The sequence below is a fragment of the Micromys minutus genome (genome assembly GCF_963924665.1).
Source record: "Micromys minutus genome assembly, chromosome: 26".
Taxonomy (NCBI): Eukaryota; Metazoa; Chordata; class Mammalia; order Rodentia; family Muridae; genus Micromys; species Micromys minutus.
The window spans coordinates 31,642,808-31,668,360 of record NC_137961.1 but is presented as its reverse complement, the minus strand read 5'-3'; the positions used below and the strand labels follow the sequence as shown (position 1 = coordinate 31,668,360).

General features: G+C 34.0%; 1 pseudogene across 1 annotated transcript; it reads left to right on the top strand.

The window, feature by feature from the left end:
* Window positions 1-23,550: 23,550 nt before the first annotated feature.
* Window positions 23,551-25,015, top strand: LOC308437551 (nucleolin-like; annotated as a pseudogene). The gene is made up of 2 exons: window positions 23,551-23,632; window positions 23,898-25,015. The product of its transcript is annotated as a nucleolin-like (transcript).
* The last annotated feature ends 538 nt before the right edge of the window (window positions 25,016-25,553 follow it).

The window sequence follows — 25,553 nt, the reverse complement described above, 5'->3', positions numbered from 1 at the left end:
CAAGCTAGGGCCTTTTGGCCAGACACCAAGTCCCTATTGCAGAGCTCCTGCTCCCCTGGACCAATCGGAGGGCTGCACCTACAGTGAGCTAGATCTAGCCCTCTCTGTGCCCCAGCTACTCACAGCGCAATCTCACCAGGCTTGTGTCCCTAGATCTCTGCTGTTCCTGGTTGCAAATGGCCTGAGCGTTTGGTCAATATAGTGTTTTTCTAAAGACATGGGGAATGAACAGCAGCTCTGTTAAAACATTATGCATAATTTATACAGTATAACACAAATAACCAAGTCATCAATTTCACAATTAGAGAAGCTGCATAATAATTTTTTAATTAATTAAATAATTTTAGTATATATTAGTGTTTTCCCCACATGTGTGTTCATGTCTCATATTTTTGCTTGGTGTTCACAGAGACTAGAAAAGGGCATTATGTCTCCTGTATCCTCTGGAGTTATAAATGGTAATAAACCTAGGGTTGCAAATGATTGTGAGCCACTTCTCACATACTAGAAATCAAACCAGTGTTCTCTTTAAAAGTATCCAGTTCTCTTAACTCTTATGAGCCATCTCTGTAGTCAAAACATTTTCTTTTTGGTGGGTATATTGTATATGGAAATTCAAGTGTGTCTGCATGTATACATTCATATTCAGGCGATGACGCTTGTAAATTCCTTTATTAATCATTACATTACTATTGTTTGAGCCAGAATCCCCCTCCTTAACTCATCTATGACTGATATGTAGACTAGCTGGCCATAGGGTTGCAGTTACCTCTTTGTTTCTTCTGCCACTGTAACACAACAATAGGGATAGAGGAACACATTATCACACCCAGTGTTTACAGGATGCTGGTGATCCAAACTTAGGCAATAGACTGCTTACAAAGGAGTCATGAGTCATACCATAACACTTATTTTCTATATTTTGTAATTTAAGATTAAGTTCCATTATTGAATATCTTTTTAAAAAATTCAATGACATGAAAGACTATAGTATAATCTAAGATTTTTGTCATTCTTTTCCAAATAAATGTTTTTTTTTTTATATGTGGCATTATGGAAAAATAAAGGTGCTTAATATTTGGAGTTATTTAATATCCTATAATATAAACTTTATAAGAGTTAACATAAAATAAAATTAGAAACATTTTAAAATTTTAATTGTCTAAAAATTAAATAAATGTGTTTAATTACTATTTAATTATATCCAAGGTATATTTAATAAATATTTATATAATATATAAAGTTCATTTATCTTTTATAAACTTTAATGCTTATATTTATAATATATAACTGAAAATAATTGGAACACCTCGTAGAAAATGATTCTGTTGCTGTTATATTTTGATAGGCAAATTCAAAATATATGAAAGTAAATCCTAGAAATAAACGCACAGTTAATGTGTCTGACAATTGAGTAACTTCAATTTATTAATCAAAGAAGGAAAATTGTTCTTTCCTTTTTTATTAGTCTGGGAATGTGTTGACTAAACACAGTATTTCAGGGTGGAAAATGGAAGATACAGCAAATGGTAAAAAAAGCTCATATATAATGAAGTAATTGCTTAGTCTGGATGCGTTTTTTTTACACATGCTGGAATTTAGGGAAGGAGAGAGAAGAAGACAATGGCAGGGCCTATTGAAACTTAAGGCACAAAATTTTGTTAAGAAAAAATGAAAAAAAATTATGATAATGATGGTATGAGTTCTAAATATTCTTTTCCTGATATTGTAAACGATATGTAAATATTTTAAGGCTTCTGCCTTCTTCCCAGTATATTTAAGCAACAACCTTTATTTAGTCAAATTCCACAGATAAAATTCAAGGTTAGGTGTTACCATACCTAACTGTATACATCAGAAACCACAATATATTATCTGCATCAATAGAAAAATTTCAGAATCATGCTTAAATAGCATTCCTTAATTTAGTACTATGTTAATGATATTTTATAACTTAAGGTATATGGACAATCTGGCAAATCTGTATCAAGAGTTCACAGGTTTCTTTCCATGCACATAGGACTGTATAATACTGCTAGCCTACAGTAAGCACTAAATGCTTATCTAAGAAACATTGCTTACTTATTTTTTTTTTTTTTTTTTTTTTTTTTTTTTTTTTTGGTACTGAACTCTGTGAATCTTGTCAGTGTTCTGAAGGAAGCATATATCTAGTTTTTACTAAAATCTTAATAATACAATATCTTGAAATATTTATATTAAGATATGATATTTAAATATTTCTCAGGTAAAGTAGTTGTCCATATATGAGACTAGGAATATTCTCTTAATGGAATGTTTGGCTAAATCTTATGAACAGTGCTCTAAGCCAGAAGCATTGTAGACAACTAAATAAAGAAGCAATCTCAGCCTTTAAGCTATCCTTCATTTCTAGCATATTTCAAGTGTACTTTAGCTTCTTTTGAATAAAACTTTCCTTTTATTAGATAAAATCTCAGTTAAATTCCATTTGTGAAATGACATCATTTGTCTCCATAATCAGGGCAGAAGTCAGAACACTAGTTTTAGAGTTTCAAATATCTCTTTGGAGTGCCTGCAGATATTTATTTATTCTCTTATTTATTTACTTCTTTTTAGCATTATGAGAGTTGCTAGGGAGAACATTCTATAATGACAGTGAGGCAAATGGAATCTCGGGACTGTGTTAGTTTTACCTGCAAAAGGTGTGTTTTTTTGTTTTATTGTTTGTTTGTTTGTTAATTTTTACCTGAGGTTTCTTAAGTTCTTTTATGCACAATAGACAAAGCCATGTGGACAAAGTGATAACACAGAATCAATTAGACTACAGCCCTGCACAAGGCACTACATGCAACTAAGGTATGCTGAGAGTAGAAAAAAATAGTCTCTCTTTAGGGAAGAATGGGGCAACTGAGTATCAATCCTGAACAGCTTTAAGGACATGTAACTATATCTACAAAAAGATTGAATTGGTCATATTTAGAAAAGTATATTTATATCCATATATATTTATAGATAGATAGATAGATAGATACTCACACACACTCTCTTTCATACACACACACTCACACACACTCACTCTCACACACCCACACACACACACATGCACACACATACATAAATATTTGAACAGCAATTAATAAAAATAACATGAATTTGAACAGAAGAATAAAGTGGTATATAAAAATATTTAAAATGTGGAAACAAAAAGGGGGAACTATCTAATTATATTCTAGTCTCTAAAAATGAAGGTCTAAAATAAATGAAACAAAGACAACAGTAAAATGTATGCTAAGAATAGTTATTTGTGGTGCAATTAACAAATGTCACAGAGATAGAACAATGGCTCAATGAATTGAGTCCATCCTGCTGTTCATTCAGAGAACGAAGTTTAGTTTCCAGCACTCATGTCTTACAGTTCACATCTGCATGTAACTTTAGATTTGGATGAACAAATATCCTCTTATGGCTTTCTGAGACACTTGCACACATGGCGTGACTATGTAAGTAGACCAATATATCTCTACAGTAACAGACTTTAGAATATACTACCATGAAACTGTGCATGGTTATCTATCTAGAAATTGCTTAGGAGCCTCCAGGTCTTGAATGTGCTGTTCGTTGTATTAATTATTTTTATGTTTTTTAGTATCCATTTGCTTGAACAACAGATACAATTAAAGTTAGTTAAGCTCAGTAAACTTAGATGCTGTTTGATACCATATGTAAGACATCTGAGTCATTCTTTATGTTTATGCTAACCAGAGAATGTCAATAAAATGAAAGCACACCCTTCTTATAGTTGCACATAACTTATTCATTTAGAAACACATTCTTCTCCTAAGTACTTACATGCCCCTTGTGTAGTAGATAATGAGATTTGTCTTTGGTAATGAAAATCAGAATATGGCTAAATAGAAAGCATGAAGTTTATATCAGTCCACAAACGTACATCATTAATATTGTTGAGAAAGTGAAGAAAACACAGTTTTCCATGATACTTGTTGCCTTGCTTCTACAAACATTCCAGAAAGTAAGGCTATGTGGTATGTAAGATTGTATGAAACATACAAACGAAGAATATTACTATTACTACTCTACCATCCGCTGTTTTGTGGTACTATTATTTTTACCTCATTTCTTATCATTGTCTTTGAGATCGCTATGAAATCCCAAGTTCTTCTGTGGCTCAATGTTCTGAATTTTTTCCAGTATCCTGAAGGAGTTGCAGAAGATGTCTATGAACCAAATAATGTGCCCCAGTGGTCACAACCTTAACTACCCATGATAAAGATAATGGGTGTTGTCTTTATTCAGGAGTGAACCAAGTTCTCTACAAAAACAGATATTTCCCATTTTGAGCTGTTCCTGGCACTTTTCTTACTAAGAGAGAAAAAAATTACACACATTTTTTACTGTCTAACTCTACCTGAATCGGAGTGGACTGCATTTCCTCACATGCCTTTAGTTGGCCTCTCCTCCACATACCTTGTGTTGAACAGAAGACATCATTCTACTGAGACTAGCCATATCTTTCTCAGATTATAGATGTTTAAAAAAAAACTAGAGAAATGTATGTTAAAATAATGACTATTTAAAAAGAGCTTCTCTTCTATTGGTAAGAATATTGGGAATGTAAACAAAATAATGTTTTAAAATTAAAGAACTGTGTGTGTGTGTTTGTGTGTGTGTGTGTGTGTGTGTGTGTGTGTGTGTGCATGTGTATGTATGTGTGCATGCATGTTTCAAAGCAAAAGTAATGTTATAAATAGACATTGGACTCACAAATCAAGTTCCTCTTAACAGTTCTTAATAAATGCTCTAAACAGTGCTTATAAATCAATATTTAAATAACTCTTTGCTAAAAAAATAAAATTTTAAACATTTGGTCACATATTTGTACATATAGTAATAGATATCTTAATAATATGATTTATAATGATATGTAGATATCTCCATATGTTAGAGTAACTGATTTATAGCATTGTTTATATTTGTATATTTTTCTGTTTTACTAAAAAAGTATTGTGAGAAACTATAATTAAATTTTTTATACAGATGATATGACACAGGTCTCATACACATATATGATAATATTTATTTTATGTTTGTAATGATATCAGATATAATTCACACTGATCTCCCTTGGCTGTGAGTAATACCCACTTCATATCAACACATAAAAACATATTAGACACCATTTGAAATAAAGTGTTTATGAAAACTTTCATTTAGTTTTTCATTTTTTGTTTGATGCACCAACGCATTTTTATTGAGGTTACTTATAGGAACATGGAAGAGGGGTTACTTACAGGAGAAGAAATGACTTGATGATTGGTTTATCACAAAAGCAGAACCAGCAGACTTAACAGCTCAAAAAAAATCCTGGAACTTGAAACACTGCACCCAGTCTGCTTGGGGTGGTGCAGCTGTAATAAGCTAAGCTCACAACCAAATATATAAGACTTTTCTTTCTTAAGAGCTGTAAATTGATAATCTTGAATATTTTTTTAAGAATTCTAACTGTCAAAGTATCCAAAATATGTGTTTTACAGGATGCTGTGACCAGTTTTGAAATATTATTTTTAAATAAGTATAATTTCTTAGTTTCCTATTAAGTATCAAAAATCATATTTAAATATTCCTGTAGTTTTTTTTCAGTTCGATTGGATTCCAGGAAAAACAGTTCCTACTCAATTCTGAGTAATCTTTAATCCAAAGAATAAAAATAAAACATCAAATGTAATGTATATAGCAGACAAAACTTGGAAGTGCTAAAGCAGTTTTTCACATGACATATATAAGTTGAATTCCTGATAAATAAAAATAGTAATACTTTTTTCTTTCAAAATGCCATCAGGACTTTTAAATTTGAAAGACCAAATGTTGTTCACACTAGTCAATAATTACTCTTACTATCAGTAGATGCTAAAATAGATTCTGTCAGTGGTAAACACACTGATTTTTCTAAGTGCAATTCTTCAAGATCTTCAGAACTATGATTCTCAAGAAGACTTACATAGGTTTTATAGCTAAGATTCCAGATTACCCTGTCCTGAGATGAACCCTGATCAATCACAAGTATTCATTCTATAATTTGCCTTTATATTATATCTAAAGTTCTTCCATCAAATGAATCAGCTTCATGATTACATCAGTGTTTAAACTCAATGTGAAGTACCCAGAACAGTGAGCAGTCTGGGCAAATGCCCCCTGGACAATGGCTGTCTTAGAAGGCAAGCACTCAGTCCTATGAAAATCAGGTTCTGTAAGCACACTCTTCTGTTAGCAGACTTTATTAGAGACTACACAGGAAACAAAATTGTACCCCAGGCAGGGGCAAGGCACAAAATAATTTCCCTCTATTGAGTCCTTTTCATGAAATCATTCTTCACAAACGCTGCTGGTTACCTTACCATTTAAGATTTTTATATGAGCATATGGGTTCATAGAATTTTATATGAGTGTGCAGTACTTGCCTCTAGGTTGTTTAAAACCTTGATTCCAGGCAAGGTTATTTCTCATTTAGATTAAACCAATGCTTTATGTCTCAAAAGCTTCTCCAATATGCTTTGGACTTGATTACGTTGTCAGTGTCTCCAATCTTGTGAAAATATTCCTTGATATTTGATTAACTGAAACCTTTCTTCTTTTCAGATGTATCCTCAATTGTAATCAACAATGTATGTGTCAACGTTTCTAATTAGTAGAACTAATTAATATTTATTGAAGTTTCACAGGGCAGGTGCTGGTGTTCTAGAGCTCGGCACATTCTGAGAAACATTTAATAGCTATTGTGTTTGTGTCTGTACGTATGAGAAGATGCTCAGGGTTTGAAAATCAAATGATAAGGATTCATATTAGTAATGCTCACGTCACTCCGCATATGTCCTGATCAGACAATGCGGAAGTAAGTCAGAGAAAAAAATATGTAGCGAATCCCTACCTCCACCAAGTCTGTACTTCATTTCTTGCAACTTGATTATCTAAGCCTGGAACTAATTAAGATTTATAGCAAACTCATTGAGGCAGCTGTTTGGAAAAGAAAATGATGATTTTGGGAAAGCAGCAACTACAAATAAGATTGTTTGCTTGAAAAATCAACAAACACCTTGTGTACAGAAAAAGCATTGAATTTGCTGAGCTCTGGTGGCAAAGTTCAATACAGGCACATTCACACGGAATCTTAATTTCCTGTGATGTTATCTGATATTTTACCCTGGAGATGTTTATAATATGAAATACTTCAAGGTTTCTCATGTGAAATACTCTGATGCTTTATGCTTTTATTAAAAATCTGAATGGAAAGGCAGAACAAAACACAGCCAAGAGCAATGCATACTAATATAAACCACAGAATTGATGTTCAAAACAAGATTAGTTTTTAATGTTACACAAATTTCAGTGAGATATGTTGAAATTAAACAAGGCACACAGTACTGTCTGTGTTCAGGAAGTAAACTAAGCACAGAACTGTGTTTAGATTCAAAGATGAAATAAAAGTATGATACATCAAACCTTGATTAAATTTGATTACTCAATGTACGTAAATTTTAGAAGAATAATAACATTGAAAACCTAAAAGGAATCTTATATAGTATGTAATTATAAGGGGCAAACATAGAAGACATCTTGTGTAAATGGGATTCTGTTTATTATGATGATGGAAAATATGATAGTTCACAAACCACACAAAGTGTTGTTGCTTCCATTTTAAATTAAAGAAAGAAATGAGAAATCCATGTCAAAATAACTATGAAAAGGTTAGATCATTGTCCAGGTTAAGATATCCAAGCTACTGTGGTTGTGGTTACATGTCAAGTACTCTGTGGGCTCCTGTGTTGCTTACAACAGAGGAAAGCTTTGTAAGAGTCTTCCAGAAAGACATTTTTACTGTGTAAAGTATGATGTTTCTAGAGGTCCTCCTGAGGCAGTATGAAGCAATGACCCAATTATAAATGAACAAAATGCCAAAGTATTACTACTAATAGAGATACTCTACAAAAGGAGTCAGCATGCTAGTCATTGAAAGATTTGCTAAGTAATTATAAAATATCCGGTTACTATGATTATGAGAAATCACGTTAAATATCGTGAACACAGCATATTGGTATGAAATCCCAGTTGTAATACCTGAAAAAACAGAAGCAGAAGGGGAAGACACCGAGGAGATTTTTAGTGTGTCTTAGTGAAACACTACCTCCTCAAGCATGTGGCACCACCATAATTACAGGAAACAGAAGCATTTGTAGTCTTTTAGTTGTAGATCTATGTGAGCATTAGCTGTTACAGGCTTTGAAACTCTGACTTCTAACTTTTGTTTTGGAAAGTTGTTTGTTGATACCATGGCTGTTCTTTCACATGATTTCGCATAACAATCTTCAACAATGTTCTATGTTATTCTTCAGAATATGTTGGTGCAGATATTTTAATAAAAATATCTATAAAATAACACCAAATTGATAGTGCCCCAAATTAATCTTTCCTCATTATATAAGATTTAATTTTTATTGGATATTCTCTGTAGTTACATTTCAGATGTTATATCCTTTCCCTCAATCCCATCACCCCTACCATTGCCTCCATGAAGGTGCTCCCCCTCCCATCCACCCTCACCCACCTTAGCACCTTGGCATTCCCCTATACTGGGAAAAGGAGCCTTTGCTGGACCAAAGGCCTCTCCTTCCATTGATGCCAGACAATGCTATCCTCTGCTGCCTATGCACCTGAAAAGTTAAGTAAGTAACTGAAATAATGTTTAATAGATTATAAGAAAATGAAAATTAGTAAAAACTTAGGTCCAAATAATGGTATTTATCTAGCCTTGAATTTGACCATCAAACAATTGCTAAATTGTAAAATAGTATTCCAGTGTGGAAGATAGATCCAAGAGCCATACACATACTAGCTACATACTCTAGCATGGAGATATATTTTTAATGTCTCAGGTAGAGTAAAAGAGCATAAAACATATAATGGCACCTTTAAGATATTTTATAATCAGAATCTAGAAATTATTTACCAAACCATAAGGTAAGTGGAGTTGAACTGGTGAATTCATTTATTTTGATTTTATAATAGAAAACAGCAATCCTAAGATCAAAAACAGTGAGCATAAGAAATAGGTCAACATGTGTTATTGGGGGAAAAGAAAAAACGGTACATTGCTTCATTCTTACTACTGAAGAAAAACATTGTGGATAAAGAGGGGCTGAAGAGATTGCCTCATCAGTTAAGAACACCCACTGCTTTTTCACACATCCTGAGTTTTGTTCATGTTGCACATGCAGGAAAAATAGTCAAATACATTAAATAATTTTAAAAATTTAAAAACTGCATAGCCTTTTCAAAACCAAAATACAAAACCTAAGCATGAGAAAACAAACCAAAGGATACATTAAACATAGAAAGTACTACATCTTCCTGGAGTTATTTGGGTTTTGATATGTTTGTTTGTTTTCCCAGCTGTGTGGTGGTTTATGTATCAGAGAGAAACTATTATTCAGGAATAACAATGATACAGGTTATAATAACTTAGATGGAACCAGAGAATATGGTGAATGCTATGAATAGATATTAATATTGAATGCAATCACCTATGCAATCATTGAACAGATCATGACTGTATAAACCAATGAACATGGTTCTGAATAATGAAAACATGGGAGCAAATTAATCGAAGTGCATCAAACTAAGGAAAAGAGAGAAAGAATAGGGATATAAACGAAAACCTTTCAACTCAAAGCTAGTAAGCAAATAACTGGCAGCTACTAACAGAAAAAGTGAGGCCCACTAAGAGTAGATAGGTCAAGTGGGAGGGTATAAGGTACTATGAATGTACCATTTGAGGGAGACTGATATTAGCATAAAGCTCAGAATTAAAATTCTTCTAGAAAAGTACAAAAAATGTCATTTAAAAGTGAAATGCAAGGAGGAAATATATTATAAATATGACATATTTGCATAGGGTCTACCTACCCCTGTAACCTACTGCAGTCCATTAGGGATATCAGCTCAGAAGACACAAAGGAGGACTATATTGGTATCAGCTTGGATAATATTAGTAACTGTATATAATGTGATTTACCCAATAGGAAAAGAAATGGAGATCTCCACTGTGTCTTTGCCCTTGGAGCTCAGAAGTCCCACTAAGATAAGGTAGGAAGAAGTGTAGGAGCCAGTGGGGTTGAGACAACAGCTGTCACAGCTCAAAGAGTCAACTAAGCAGCTATCATAGGGGTTCACAGATATGGAGGTATTTCCTAGAGCTTACATGGGTCTGCACCAAATCCACTGTATACATGTCATAGTTGTTATTTTTTTGGGACTCCTAACAGTGGAAGTTGTGTTATCTCTGACTCTTCTCTGGCTCTTGGGATCCTCTTTCTCCTACTAAGTTGCCAGGTCTGGACTGGTGAGAGGATTTGTGCCCAGTCTTATTGCTTCTTCTTAAACTCTGCTTGTTGTCCCTGGGAGGCCTGTTCTCTTCTGAAAGGAAACAGAAGAAATGGATCTGGGGGAGGGGCAAGATCTGTGGCTGGGTCAGGAGCTGATGAAAGTAGAGGTTAGAGAAAGCATTGCTGAGATATGTTGTATGAGAAGAGAAAATAATTTTGTAAAAAAGAATCAATAGGATGAGCAGGACAACATAAACAACAACGGAAGAAAGAAGATATAAAACATATATGACATGAGTGGTTTACATGACTGTCTTATGGAGTAGCAATAATCTTCAGTGAAGTTTTTGTAATGAAACGCTGTTTATAATAACATTTTAATATAGTAAATTTCATCATATATATTTTCTGTTATTTAAATGAGAAAAATTTCATATCCTGATAGCTGATGAGGTACGAGTGTGTTTCTCCATTTCTCATCTCTTCTCTCCCACTCTCACTGTGCTAGATGATATATACCATCTAACACAGTACACACACTCACACACACACACACACACACACTCACAAACACAAACACTCACTCACACACACACACACACACACACACACACACACACACACACACATACACACACACACACACATACTCCACTGTAAGGCTCAAATACTTTTGCCCATACTTTCTTCAGAAGTTAGTTGAAATACTGATTAAAGCAAGAGGTAAGAAGTTGAAAAGAAGTTTAGCAGGAAAGAAAATTAACTTCGAGATCCTAAAATTATAAAGAGAGATTCAACCACTGACCTTTCTAGCAAAATCAACACATAAAAATAAAATAAAAAAAGCACATTCTTGATTTCTAAACAATGATGTTTCTACATATTATTAGTTTAATGTCTGTTAAATAAGTTCAGACTTTGTCATAAACCCTTTTTAGTCTAACTCAGGTGTTTGCAAAACTTAAATTTAATCCCTAGATAGAAGTGATGTTAAGAAACAATTCTGACTCTGGCTTAATTTTTTTGAGAGGATATGATGGTTTATGAGGTCTATGCTTAATCACACATCTACTTCTATGCATATATTCAGGTTGTTACCCTGTCGACTTCTTCTAATGTGTCTTAATATCCTTTCTTGTACAGCATTACATTTAAATCAAAATCTTTGCATTTAAGAGTTAATGCAATGAAGCCAATTTCACCCTTGGGTTTACCTAATCAATAGCCATGAGTGGATTAAATTTACTAGTACATTATGAACATTACTTTCTGGAAATGTATAGTTTAACCAGTCTCTCATTCATTAAATAGAAATTAATCCTCTGAACATATAAATAATATACAAATTAATACTACATAAACACCCCCCATTGTAATGATTTGAATGAAAAAAATGCTCCTATAAGTTTATGCATTTGAATGTTGAAACTGGTTGAAAAAGATTAGAGAATATGGCCTTGTTGCAGGGGATGAATCACTGGCATAAAAGCACATATCATATAACATTTTATCTGTCTCTGTCTCTGTCTCTCTGTCTCATTGTCTCTTTCTTTCTGTCTCTCAGTCTCTGACTCCTTTTCTTCTGCTTTTGTGTGTGTGTGTGTATGTGTGCATGCATGCGTACACACACGCATGCATGCATGTTTGTGTATGATGAGTGGTTTTAGTCACAATGCATAGTGCTCAACTACATCTCTCTTGTGCTATAGCTACCTGTCTGCTGCCATGGTCCCCACTATAATGGTGGGTAGGTAATCATCTCGAACAACGAGATCACAAATTACTATTTCATAAGTTGTCTTGGTCATGGTGACCCTTCAAAATAATAGAAAAGTAGCAAAGACGTCGCCCCATAAAATGGATTCTGTAAAAACCAATCAGCACAATCTATTAAAAAGATACCATACCTGGTAATTACGCAAATGAAATTCAAAATAAAATTTTATATTTCATTTTACCCCTGTTGGAATGGCAAATATTAAAGATAAAGCCAATCAGTGCTGGAAGTATTTCAGAGAAAATAGAAATATTGCTGTTGATGAGAATTCAAATGGGGACAGCCACTATGATTATCAGTGTGGGAATTCTCAAAAAGCTCAGTGTAAATGTACCATATGAGCAGCTCCACTACACTTTAGCATATGCAACAAGACATCAACTGGACACATAATTCATCAGCCATATTCATTACTGCTCTCTTCCCATAGCAAGCAAATGGAGACAACCTAAATATCCTGGAAGTGAAAAATACTGAATATGAAGTAGGTATGTACTTTTGGATACTTTTCAGTATAAAAAGTGTAAACCATGGAAGTTGTAAGTGAATAGATGGCACCTGAGAAGTCTATTTGGAGTGATGTAACCCAGACTTAGACACATTTTGTAAGTTTTCCCTTTTAAGTCTCCAAATTCTGTAAGTGTTTTTTTGTGACTGGGTTACCTCACTCAGGACTTGAGTACATAACCTGTGGTTACTACAGAAATAGGAAAGTAAACTAGTACAACTTTTGGGATAGTGGAGTTGGGGAGCAAAATGGAGGTGCTAGTGGGGTTCCAGTGGTCTGATACAGGAACTCAGAAAGGAAAGCTCGTTAGGAAAAAATACTAGATACAAACGGAAGATTGTGTGTAAAACAATAGGGCAAATATTAATGATGCTATAGTTTTCCGTTTTGGAAGCATCAATCATTTCTTTCCTCTCAAACATATTTCTATTAAAATTAGAATAGTCAGAAACAGAATCATATACATAAGTAAACTTTTCTTCATAAGAAATTGTTCTTAAGAGCAATTTATGAAAATGTTGCTTTTTATTTTATTTTATTTTTTTGCTCCCCCTCCCCTGTTTCGCGGAATGTAGCTTTCAGTTAAAAGTCCTTTCATTGGTGAAAACTGATTTTCCTTGTTAAACAGAGGAATGAACTATGTGCAGCTTAGCAAAGGAAGGATTGAGGTCAAGGGCTAAACATTCCGCTCTCAACGAGCCACGTGATCTCTGCCAAGCCAGAGCTGCCAACAGAGAGAGAATGACAGTCGCTCAGGCTGAAAATGCTTAAGAGAAACTTCAAATGCATGTCTCCCATAGTCCTGAGAACATTTAGAATCTTCAGCCACAAGCTGCTGTTTCATGATTTTCTTTTTTTGAGAGGATAGAAGAAGAGTGGCCATACAACTGAGATTTTCTTCCGGTAGCTCTATACTCTGTGGGGTAAGTGTTCTTTCATTAAGCTCTGCATGTAATAAACTCCCAGGATTTCATTCAAACGTCTACCAGATCCAAGGAAGGAAAGCTTCTTTTTATGTATTTTATTCTTGATCAAAGATTAAAGTGGGCACCATGTTCTGCAGGCATATACATTGCCTCAAAGCTGCAGACAGGATTTAAATTGGGCTTTCTAAGATTCCGTACAAGTAGCCCAGCAATAGCTTCCTTCCTCGCAGCTCATAGTGAGAAATGCTTTGCTATGACTTCAAACCTTAGAATTCCTAAATAGGCTGAGGATATTTCTTCTTTTCTCTTTTCTGATGCTGAGCTGGTTCTGAGTTCACATACCTAGCAGGTCAAATGTTGTATAATTCTCAAACTGAAGTGTTTTGAATGTTGATTAGAAGCTCCATGCAATTATTTTCTGAAGGTGGAACCTGTGTCCTTTATTACAACACCGTTGTTCTTAAGTCTCCAAAAATATTCTAATCACTTTACATATAAGACTGACAATTATACATTTAAATTTTCTGAGTACATTGTGTTGAGTCCATGGATAATGACATAAGGACTGGCCATAGTACACTGAGTAGTCAAATAGGGAGGTTCCTTCAGGCGAGTCCTTCCATTTGCTGGAGAGTTTTACTCTTTGATGAGCAGCAAGATATTGAATGCAAAGGTTTTTTTTTTTTTTTTCTCCCTTTATTGGATATTTTCTAGTTACTCTACAAAAGTTATCCCCATTCCTGGTTTCCTCTTCAGAAACTACCTATCCCATTTCCCCACCCCTACTCTTCTGAGGGTGCTGGCCTACCTACCCATCCACCCAGTCCTGATTCCCTGACTTGACCTTCCACTACACTGTGGCATCGAGCCTTTTTTGCACCACCGACAGTTAACTAGGGAATCCAGGAATATTAAACAAACTGAGAACACTTTTCAAGGTTCAATCCAAAATGCTCAGAGTGTATTTTATTGAGGACCTGGCAACCTCTTGGCTATTTGAAGGCAGATCTTACCTACCTTTAGCTGTGGAGGCAGACCTTATCCAACTTCTGCAGAACAATTGCCCCACACTCTTTCTTACCTATACTTTCAACCATCTTCAGGTGGAAATGTTCAATGTACTTTCTGACCTTTATGCTACTGGTCAGAGAACACATTAATTTCTAGGTCTTTTATACGTAGAACCCATTCTTTTGGTCATGTGTACATTATAAAATGGTTTCTATGTATTTAAAGCTGTTTTGATGTAATTGGATGAATAGTGAGTTTTATTTTAAAGCACACATTTTTCTTTATTGAAAGTGTCTGTTTCAGGACTGCTTTTGCTACACATTTCAATCAATAAACTTGATGTTTACCAAAATTAATACACAAATAAATTAAAAACCAACCAAAACCATAACAACAAAAGCAAGCAAGAAACCAAGCAACAACAGAAAAAAAAAAATATCTACACACTGACATATAAAGCAAGCTTCAGTATTGTACAGTTCACCAAGCATTTTCACTTTTTAAATACTGAAAATAATTTTCCTATTTTCATCTAAATGTTACTTGGTTTTCCCTTATAGAGGTTATTTAGAAGCATGATTTACCAGTATTTACCACCAAATGTAGATTACTAAATCTACAACCAGGACACTGATAATAAAACTTTAATCAACAAGATCTTTGATGTAAAATGAATTCAAACATTTAATTAAGAGATTTTCACTGAGCAACATGCATCTTGGATATGTCTCTGCGTCACTGTGCCAAGATTACTCCTTTAGTTTTACTTTTACTTTTTATTTGAAGACTGTTACTGAACATGTTAATGCCTACAATATGTATTATATTCTACTTTTCTCAAACCATTAATTTGTTCAGTGTATACTATGTTTGATTTACTAAACTTCTTTTCATTTTTTTTTGTATTTTTGTGGGTATACAAGTTTTACCTCCATGTACATTAGAACATTACATTCACTACATTATGTACAGTAGAGGGCCGATGTGGGATTCTCTGAAATAGAATTACAGGTAGCATGAGTTACACGTGGGAGCTGGAAACTGAATGCAAGTCTTTAGGAATAGTATCGTGAGCTCACACCTGCTCAGCCAGGACCACAACCCTCTTCTTTTCACTTTTAATAGTAACCTTTTCTTCTTCAAAATGATGTTTATTATCTTGTTTCTTCTACAGTTTCGTTGAAGCTTAGTTTGCTAGCATGAAGTGTTGTAGTGCATGTATTACCCTCAAATGCAAAATGCAAAGTAAATTTCATTTAGATCAATTATGTTTTGACTTAGCCCGAGTTTGATTGGTTATACCTTCTCAATGAAATTTCTCTCTCACAAATCCAAGTACTTATAATCAGATGCTTCTTAACCCTTCTACTATTTTAATAGTTGGGACATAGGGAGAATAGTGGAAAATGAATAAACAGGATTTCATGAGGCATAAATATTCATTATTGTTCCCAATATGCTGCTTATTTTTCAGATCCTGCTGGGTCCTGCCAGAAAATCAGAGGGTATTCACCAAGGGAGCACACTTAATGGAAAATCCGCTGCATTTTTCCTAATGCTCAAATTGGCAGTCTGCATGTCATATGCTGAACACATAGAAATTCATAGGCGTGCACAGGGCAGTTCAACACAATCTGGGAAATGTCTATAAACTTGATTTTCATGTGTATTTAATATCTGATAGCAAGAACAAAGAGTATGCATCTTTTTATAAATAATTAGATCCAGTATGATTAATGATGTGTGCATGTTACATATTTAAATGTATACACACATACATATGTATTTAACCATTGAATGAATACATTCCATTTGTTTAACAAGGCCTATTTACTTAGAATCCATGAGCAAGGTGAAGCGGCTCTTAATGGTTAGATGTACTTTTTAAAAATTTTATTCAGTCCAGAAGTTAGATTTTAAGGAACAATTTTTTCAACCTACTGCTCACAGTAAACATGTTTGACCATTGTTTGCTATTAATAACAATCTCAAAAACATGTTACTGTCTTTGAATAATTACTCTCAATTATGGTAAAATATAATCTCAAATAATTTCATAAAACTAAAAGTACAATAAATATTTCTTAAATAATGTTATTGCTACAAAATGACAAAAACAAAAATTTAGTAAGATTTTGAGATTATCATCATTAAATTTCTTTACTTTGTGTGCAATGATATTTATTCTGCTCTTTTGTTACACTTCAAATATATACTTTACATGTTAGTTATTCTATTTATTGAAAAACACAAATAAGAACATGACTTTTAAAATTTTTCAATACTTTTTTTTTTCAATAATTTTTTGTATTGTTTAAATAGACAAGTGATAAGTCAGTAAAGTTCAGTAGAAGGAGGAGAAAGTTTTACTAGAATGTTTAGAATAAATGTCTGATGCAAAAGAAAGTGCCATGAGATTATGACATATTTAGGTAAAAAAAAAAATCTGTGTGTGGTAGCACGCTTCCAGTAAGGCCAGGTTTTCTGAAATAGAGACACAAATATCTAGGGAATGCTTGCAAAAAAGAAAGAAAATAAGAAAATTCTAGGACAGCCTATGATACATAGCCAGAACCTGTTAAAAATCAAATAATAAACATATTAAGTAAATATAAATTAAGGATGAAATTCACAAACACACAGAAATAAAAAGAAATTACTATTTTGTAAATATGTAGTTTCTGATGTTAAATTATCAATTAAGTATTTCTTATTGGTCATTGCATTTATTTCTATTCCAAATGTTGTGCCCTTCCCAGGATTCCTCTCCTTAAGCCCCCCATCCCATCCACCCTCTCCTTAGTTTCTGTGAGGGTGCTCTTTCTGCCAATTCTTAAAAGAAAGACATGACCCTCACAGAAAACATTTCTCAGCACCGCAAAATAAATTAACTTACTGCAGATTGGGGGAGAAAAATCTAACAATGCGAACTCAGGATTCTACTAAAAACATGCTAGGGATAGTATGGAAAAATATTATCTGGGCCAAAATGATAACTTGTTCCTATTGTTAAACTCCAGAGAGATTATAAATATAAGAGGGAATACGAAGTTTAAATCTTGAGGGTTGGGAGGATGGTTCTCTTGTTGAGGTACTTGTTACATGCTAAGGACTTATATACCTACAAAATCCAGATGTGGTTGTTGCCCGTAATCCCCTTCCTAGATGGCAGACACAAGGGAATTTCTGTAAAACATGTCAGAAACTAGCTAAGGATTAGATAAACCCAGGATTAATTTTTTTGGAAAAAAAATGTTATTCAAATACAGGAAAGAATTAAAAGACTGCGAAGATTTTGGTATAATCACAAAATATAAAATATTTCTCATGTAGATAAAAGTTTTCCTAACAATGCCTCATCATCTGACACAATTATTTGGAATTCTGCTTTCTATTTCAAAAGGAACAGTGAATGGTAAATTGTGGTGTATTTCAGATATTCTCCATTCTTCTCAGAGCAGGAACTACCCTTCCCCTTCACACTGCAGGGGTCTTTGTGCTTCCTCCTACAGCAGGTTGTGCACAGCTTGTGAGAGACAGAGTGGAAAAAAGTACCCTGTCCTACAGTTCCCAGCCATCTGTCTCCTTGATTCTCCTGATCAGAAACATACAAAGAGGAGGGACATACAACCTACATTTGCCTCACCAAATTTTCTGAAAGAACCTCCCTATTCCCTGAAGATTTAAAGGCTAGACAACACTCCCTGCAGAGACTTCTTTTTCTTTAAAAACAGGTATTAAGTACTAAGAAAGGCAAGCAAAACAAATTGTACACTTAAAATCAAAACATTATGTTCTACATTAATATATTTGTGTGCCTCCCTAGCGTGTCTGTTTTACTCTCTTTTGTATTAGTCTTTCTGTCTGTTTGTCTCTGTCTGTCTCTGTCTCTGTCTCTGTCTGTCTATCTATCTATCTTATGTAGTAATAAGAACTAGAAAGGATAAATCTTACAGAATGAAGAAAGATGAAATCCAGATATTGGACACATAAATAATGAAAAACTATAGAAAGCTAATCATTTTGTTAATTGTAACACTTTAATTGATATTTGTTGGTTTTGTTGTAAAAAGACATATAAAACATAATTGATCCTAGAGCTTAAGTCATTGGTGTTCTATTCAGGAAATTTCCCACATGCCTATGTGTTCAAGGCTCCTTTCCACTTTCTCTTCTATTAAATTAAGTTAGCTGGGTTGGTATTAAGTGTGGAGGTCTTTGATCCACTTGGACTTGAGATTTGGGCAAGGAGATAAAAATGGATTGATTTGCATTTTTCTACATACAAACTGTCAGACCAGCATCATTTATTGAAAATGCTATTATTTTCCCATTGTATGGTTTTGGCTTCAAACCAACTTAGAAGGAGAAACAAAATAACCATAGGAATCAGGGGAAGAGAGGGACCTTGGTGTAAAAGAGGAGGGGAAGGAAAAAAGGAGGACCAGGACTAGAAATGCAAAGAGATGGGGGGCAGTCCAGTGAGGAACTTGGGGAACCACTAGAAAGTCTGAGACACCTGGAATGAGATGCTCACAGCACTCAATCTGGATGACATTAGCCAAAATGCCCAATAGCAGGGAGATAGAACCTGAGGAGACCACCTCCCGAAGATAAACATGGTATCCAGTAGCAATAATAATAACAAAATAAAATACTCAAACAACCAAAGCATACTAAAATGGTGAATGAAAAGAAAAATAAAGCTATTAAGAAAAACTACACCTAGTAACTATCCTTCATAAAAAGAAATATTAAGACGTTCAAGATAAAAAAAGGTGAAAGAATGCATTATTACCAAACCCGAATTAGAAATAGTATTGAAAGGAGTCATGCAGAAATTACAATAAAATAAACAGAAATCAAAACTCATATGAAGAAATAGATATCTCAATAAAAGTAAATATAAACAAACTATAAAACTTCTGGCAGCACTAAAACTTATTTATTTCTATGATGTATAAGACCAATTTATTAAAATATTATTGTAAAATAGTATTGTTCAGACTTTGATTTATAGCTAGACATACTATGTTATGAGAAACATCATAGTCATTATTAACATATTTAGAGGAGTTATGTAATTTATTTCCAGAGAATAAAATACTAATTAATTGTGGCTATTCGAATCCAACCTTCAGAGCATATAATAAGCAATTATGTGATTAGTATGAAAGAAGTAAAAAAGATTTTATTATTTATTTATTAGCTTTTATTATTTTATTTTATGTTATTGAAGTTAATCTGGTATATATAAATGTAGTTTCAAATATTAAATTATTAGATGCAATGCACATAATAGACACATAGATAGATCTAAAGTATAAAGAAAAGCAAAACTACTTACTTTATAATACTAAAATAAATTAAAAACAAACAATAGTGGTAAATGAAATTGGAAATAGAATTCTATAATCAATATATAAAATAAATACCAAATTGGTAGAAGCTTTTATTAGTTAGTAATAATTTCTTTTTTTATAATTTCTTTTTCTTTTTCTTTTTTTGAACAACTTTATTTTGAAAAACAAAGATAAAAGAACAAATTTTAAGCATTTTTGCATAAATGAATACAAATACATTTTTGTCAGTGCTTGGCTTTTTTTTTTTTTCAAAGGTTTGATAGTGTGCATTAAGGTCTTACTAGTTACAATGAGCAAAAAGTACATGTAAAACAGGATGTAACCGGGAATTAGTCAAAGTTTTCTTGTTGTATAAGGTTTGAACATAATGCTTTTTTAGAACTTTTTTCTCTTGAACTTCACGAAGTCTGTGAGTTGTTTCTGGGGTGTTCAGAGCTTTCTGGGGTTAGTGTCCAATTATCAGTGACTACATATTATATCTGTTCTTTTGTGATTGGGTTATCTCACTCAGGATGATATTCTCTAGATGCAACCATTTTCTTAAGAATTTTGTTAAGTCATTGTTTTTGATAGCTGAGTTGTACTCCATTGTGTAAATGTACCACAATTTTTGTATCCATTCATCTACTGAAGGGCATCTGGGTTCTTTTCAGCTTCTGGCTATTATAGATAGGGCTGTTGTGAACATTGTGGTGCATGTGGATTTGTTGTATATTGGAGTGTCTCTGGGGTATATGCCCAGAAGTGGAACAGCTGGATCTTCAGGTAGTAAGTACTATGTCCAATTTTCTGAGGAATCGCCAGACTGATTTTTAGAGTAGTTGTTCAGTTTACAACTCCACTAACAGTGGAGAAGAGTTCCTCTTTCTCCACAACCTCTCCAGCATCTGTTGTAATCTGAGTTTTGGATCTTGGCCAGTCTGACTGGTGTGAGGTTAAATCTCAGGGTTGTTTTGATTTGCATTTCCCTAATGGCTAAGGATGTTGAGCACTTCCTTAGATGTTTCTCAGCCACTTGATATTGCTCAATTGAGAACGTTTTATTTAACTCTGTAGCCCATTTTATATTAGGGTTGTTTGATTCTCTGGTGTCTATCTTTTTGAGTTCTTTGTATACCTTGGATATTAGGCCTCTATCTGATGTGGGGTTGGTAAAAATCTTTTCCCACTCTGTTGGCTGCCGTTTTGTTTTCTTGAAAGTGTCCTTAGCCTTACAGAAACTTTTTATACTTTTTATTTTCCCCAAATTCCATACTAAATGCCATGTTCCTGAGTGAGCACAGTTTAAAAATAAGTTGAAATTAGTCAAACCACAAGTCTCTTGATTTACAACAAAGTTATAAGCCAGCTCACTGGGTGACTTACTTCTGTACATAATTAATAATTATACTGAATATTTACTTGTCTATTTAGGACTCTGTGAGCATGTGTTTAGGGTCTTCAGAGATGGTCCTGGCCATCATGATAGGAAAACCAAAAATGTAGAGGGTGTAGGACATTTTCTATCCTAAATGAACTTCAATAAAATACTTCAATGAAAATATAAATAATACCAAATGTATAAAGATGTATAATGATACTGTATGTTTCTATACTGGATTGTTTTTAGGTCCAATGATATTGATTGAAAGAATAAATAAATCAAAATGCTATTATTTTTTCAAAGAGTACGCAGTAGATATCAGTGATGATCCTAATTATTCTGTAAAATTTAAATGAAATAATTTTATACCACATAGTAAAATTCTTATTCTTAGTAAGAAATCTTATTCTTAGTAAGAAAATCTTATTCTTAGTAAGAAATATGTATTAAGATCATTATTCACTTAACTTCATTTCCCTGGAACACATAAAACAAATACATGTAACTGAAAAGATACTGATATGTTTAGAGTGACACCCCATGAATGTTAATATCCAACCCTAAATAATTAACAGGTCTATAAAACTGTAGAAATACAGGACTTAATACAATAAATTAAGTAGCTAATTAAGTGCCTACAAACCCATGCTCAGATAGCATATATTGTTGTAAAGCTTATATAGTGTCTTTTCTCTAGGAGTCATGTATTATATCAAGTATTAAATTTTAGTGAATTAAAATGATGAATATTATATGAAATATCTTCTTTAAAGAAAATGGAACAAGAAGTAAATAATTGATGTACATTTGAAAAACAGATAAATAGGTACAAAGTAGACAAAAATTTTTTGAAAACTAAGTAAAAGTAGAAAAATTGTGCACACATAGTGATGAAAATATACAGCAGTGCTAAAAGTTTTAAGTTAAGTTAAAATATACACATTTAGAAAATAAAAAAGATATTCTAAAATTTAAAATTTATTTTCATTATTTATGAAACTTAAAAAGCAAAGAAACTTAAACCTAAACCTGGTAAATAAAAGAAAGAGAATAAGTAATTGCACAAAAATATAAGCGTAGGAAATAAGACAATAGCACATATTTAATGGAGCAAACTATTTGATATCACTGATTGTTGAACGTAGCTTTTGCTGAGTCATTTAAGCTCTGCAATGGATCATGGAACAGCCATCACCAGAGAACTTTGGATCCATGCATGAATAATACAGACACATACATTTGTTCAATTTCAGCTTGCCTCACTGGCTAAACTGCTGGATTCCTCCAAACTACCTTAGCTACCATATATATGCTGTGACCATAATTTGCCATCATGGGGAAACTAGCAAACACTTGCAAAACTTACAGTGAGTCCAAGAAAATGACTCCTTCCCCAATGGAGGTAGAGGAAGATAGTGAAGATGAAGAAATGTCAGAAGATGCAAAAAAGAAAAAAAAAAAAACCTCCATAAAAGATGGTGGTTCTTTTACAACCAAAAAAGGCTGCAGTTCCCACACCAGCTAAGAAAGCAGCTGTTACCTCAGGAAGAAAAGCAGCAGCCATACCAGCCAAGAAAGCCATTGCACCAGCCAAAGCAGCTTTTTTTTTTTTTTTTTTAAATTGAAATTTATTGCATTTACATTTCAACTGTTATTCCTTTTCCACAATCCCATCCTGCCCCCATTGCCTCCATAAAGGTGCTCTCTCTCCCAACCACCCTCTCCTACCTCAGCACCTTGGCATTCCTCTACACTGAGAAAAGGAGTGTTCACTGGACCAAAGGCCTCTCCTTTCATTGATGTCAGAAAATGTTGCATATGTACATCGGGTCTTGGGTCTTTGCATGCGAACTCAATGGTTGGTGTTTTAGTCCCTGAGTGGTGTCATAGGAGGAAATAGAGGGGCAAGTAGAGGAACAGATATTGGCAAAAAGATCATCCAGAGACTACCTCACCTGGAAATACACCCCATATTTGTCCAATAAAACGAAGCACTATTGCTGATGACAAATAATGCTTCCTGGAAGGAACCTGATATGGATGCCTCCTCAGAGGCTCTGCCAGAACCATACTGATACAGTGGAGGATGCTTGATGCTCACTGTCAGACTGAACAGGAGGACCCCAATGAAGGAGCTAGAGAAAGGACTGAAGGAGCTTGAAAACATCTGCAACCCTGTTAGAAGAACAAAATCATCAACTATTCAAAGTAGTTTTAACACCTGGAAAGATGGGAGCCGCACAAGTAAAAGCATTGGTACCAACTTCTTGTAAAAAGGGAACTGTCACTCCAGCCAAGGGGACTAAGAACGGTAAGTATGCCAAGTAGGGGAATAGTGATGAGGGTGAAGTTGAAGAGGATGACAGTGACAGCAATGGGGATGAAGATGAGGAAGAGGATGATGAAGTAGAGGAGGAGGAGGAATAATATGATCAAGAGAAAAAGAGGAAGAAGAACCTGTAAAAGCAGCACCTGGAAGATGGAAGATGACCACGAAGAAATAAGCACCTGAAGTCAAGTAGAAGACTCAGAACCAACTCCACCTTTTAATCTGTTCATTGAAAACCTTTATCCAGACAAGTCTATTGCTGAATTAAAACTTGTCATCAGTGAACATTTTGCTAAATATGATCTTGCTGTTTTGGAAGTCAGAACTGGTACAAATAGGAAGTTCAGTTGTATGGACTTTGAGTTTCCTGCAGACCTAGAAAAGGCCTTTGTGCTCACTGGTTTAAACGTTTTGGCAATGAAATTAAACTACAAAACCAAAAGGAAGAGGCAAGAAAGTTTGAGCTGCAAGAACACTTTCAGCTACAAACTTCTCTTTCAATATCACTGAGGATGAAAGAAAAGAAGTGTTTGAAGATGCCATGGAGATCACCTTAGTCAGCCAGGATGGGAAAAGTAAAGTTGTTGCTTATATTATATTAAATTTAAGTCTGAGGATGATGCAAAGAAGAACTTGGAAGAAAAGCAGAGGCCAGAAATTGTTGGGCGATCCGTTTCACTCTATGACGCTGGAGAGAAAGGACAAAGGCAAGAGAGAACTGAAAGAATAGCACTTGGAGTGATGAATCAAAGACTTTGCTTTTAAGTAACCTTTCCTACAGTGCAAAAGAAGAAACTCTTCAGGAAGTATTTGAGAAAGCAACATTTATTAAAGTGACCCAGAACCCACATGGCAAAGCTAAAGGGTATACATTTGTAGAATTTGCTTCATTTGAAGATGCTAAAGAAGCTTTAAATTCCTGTAATAAAATGGAAATCAAGGGCAGAACAACCAGTCTGGAGTTGCACGGACACAGGGGATAACCTAATGGGAGAAGCCAGAAATCCAAAACTCTGTTTGTCAAAGGTCTGTCTGCGAATACCACTGAAGAAATCTTAAAAGAATCATTTCTGGGCTCTTTTGATTTTATAGACCTTAATGGAGAGGAAGATGCCAAATCTGCCAAGCAGACCAATGAAGATGGAGAAATTGATAGAAACAAAATTACCTTGGACTGGGCCAAAAATAAGAGTGAAGGTGACTTTGATGATCTAGGTGTAGGTAGAGCAGGTATGGGGGCCAGAAGTTGATGAGATAGATTTTACAGAAGAGGTCAGGAAGACTTTGGAGGCAGAGGAAGCTTCCGAGGCAGCAGAGGAAGAAGGAGACATTAAGCCACAAGGAAAGAAAACAAAATTTGAATAGTTCTTCCATCCTATTCTTTCCCTTTTTGTTTTAAAGAAAGGGCACTGAAGGTTTTACTGTTACCTGTTCAATGTCAGAGCCTTCTAAGGACATTCCAAGATAGTAAAGATCCTAAACTCTTCTGCCAGAGCTTAAAAAAGAAGGAGGAAGAGGAAGAGAAAAAAGAGGAAGAGGAGGAGAAAGAGAAGGAAGAGGAGCAGGAACAGGAGAAGAAATGTCTACGTAACATACTATATAAAATATAGGTATGTTATGTATATGTGATCTTTATTTTTCTATTTTTTTGTACTGTATATCATTTGAGTACTACTTCTGTACTTTCATTTCCCATTCATCAATTAATGAGTATGTAGGCTGGTTTAAATTTCAGAATTTTGAGAACTTAGCAACACAGAACATCATTGAACCTATCAGTGTATGGAACATAGCATTCTTTGCACATATATACAAAACTGCTATATCAGAATCATGTAGTACTGTTTCAACACAATCTTTATGGAAATTAGAATACAATTATTCACATAAATAGAAAAATTAA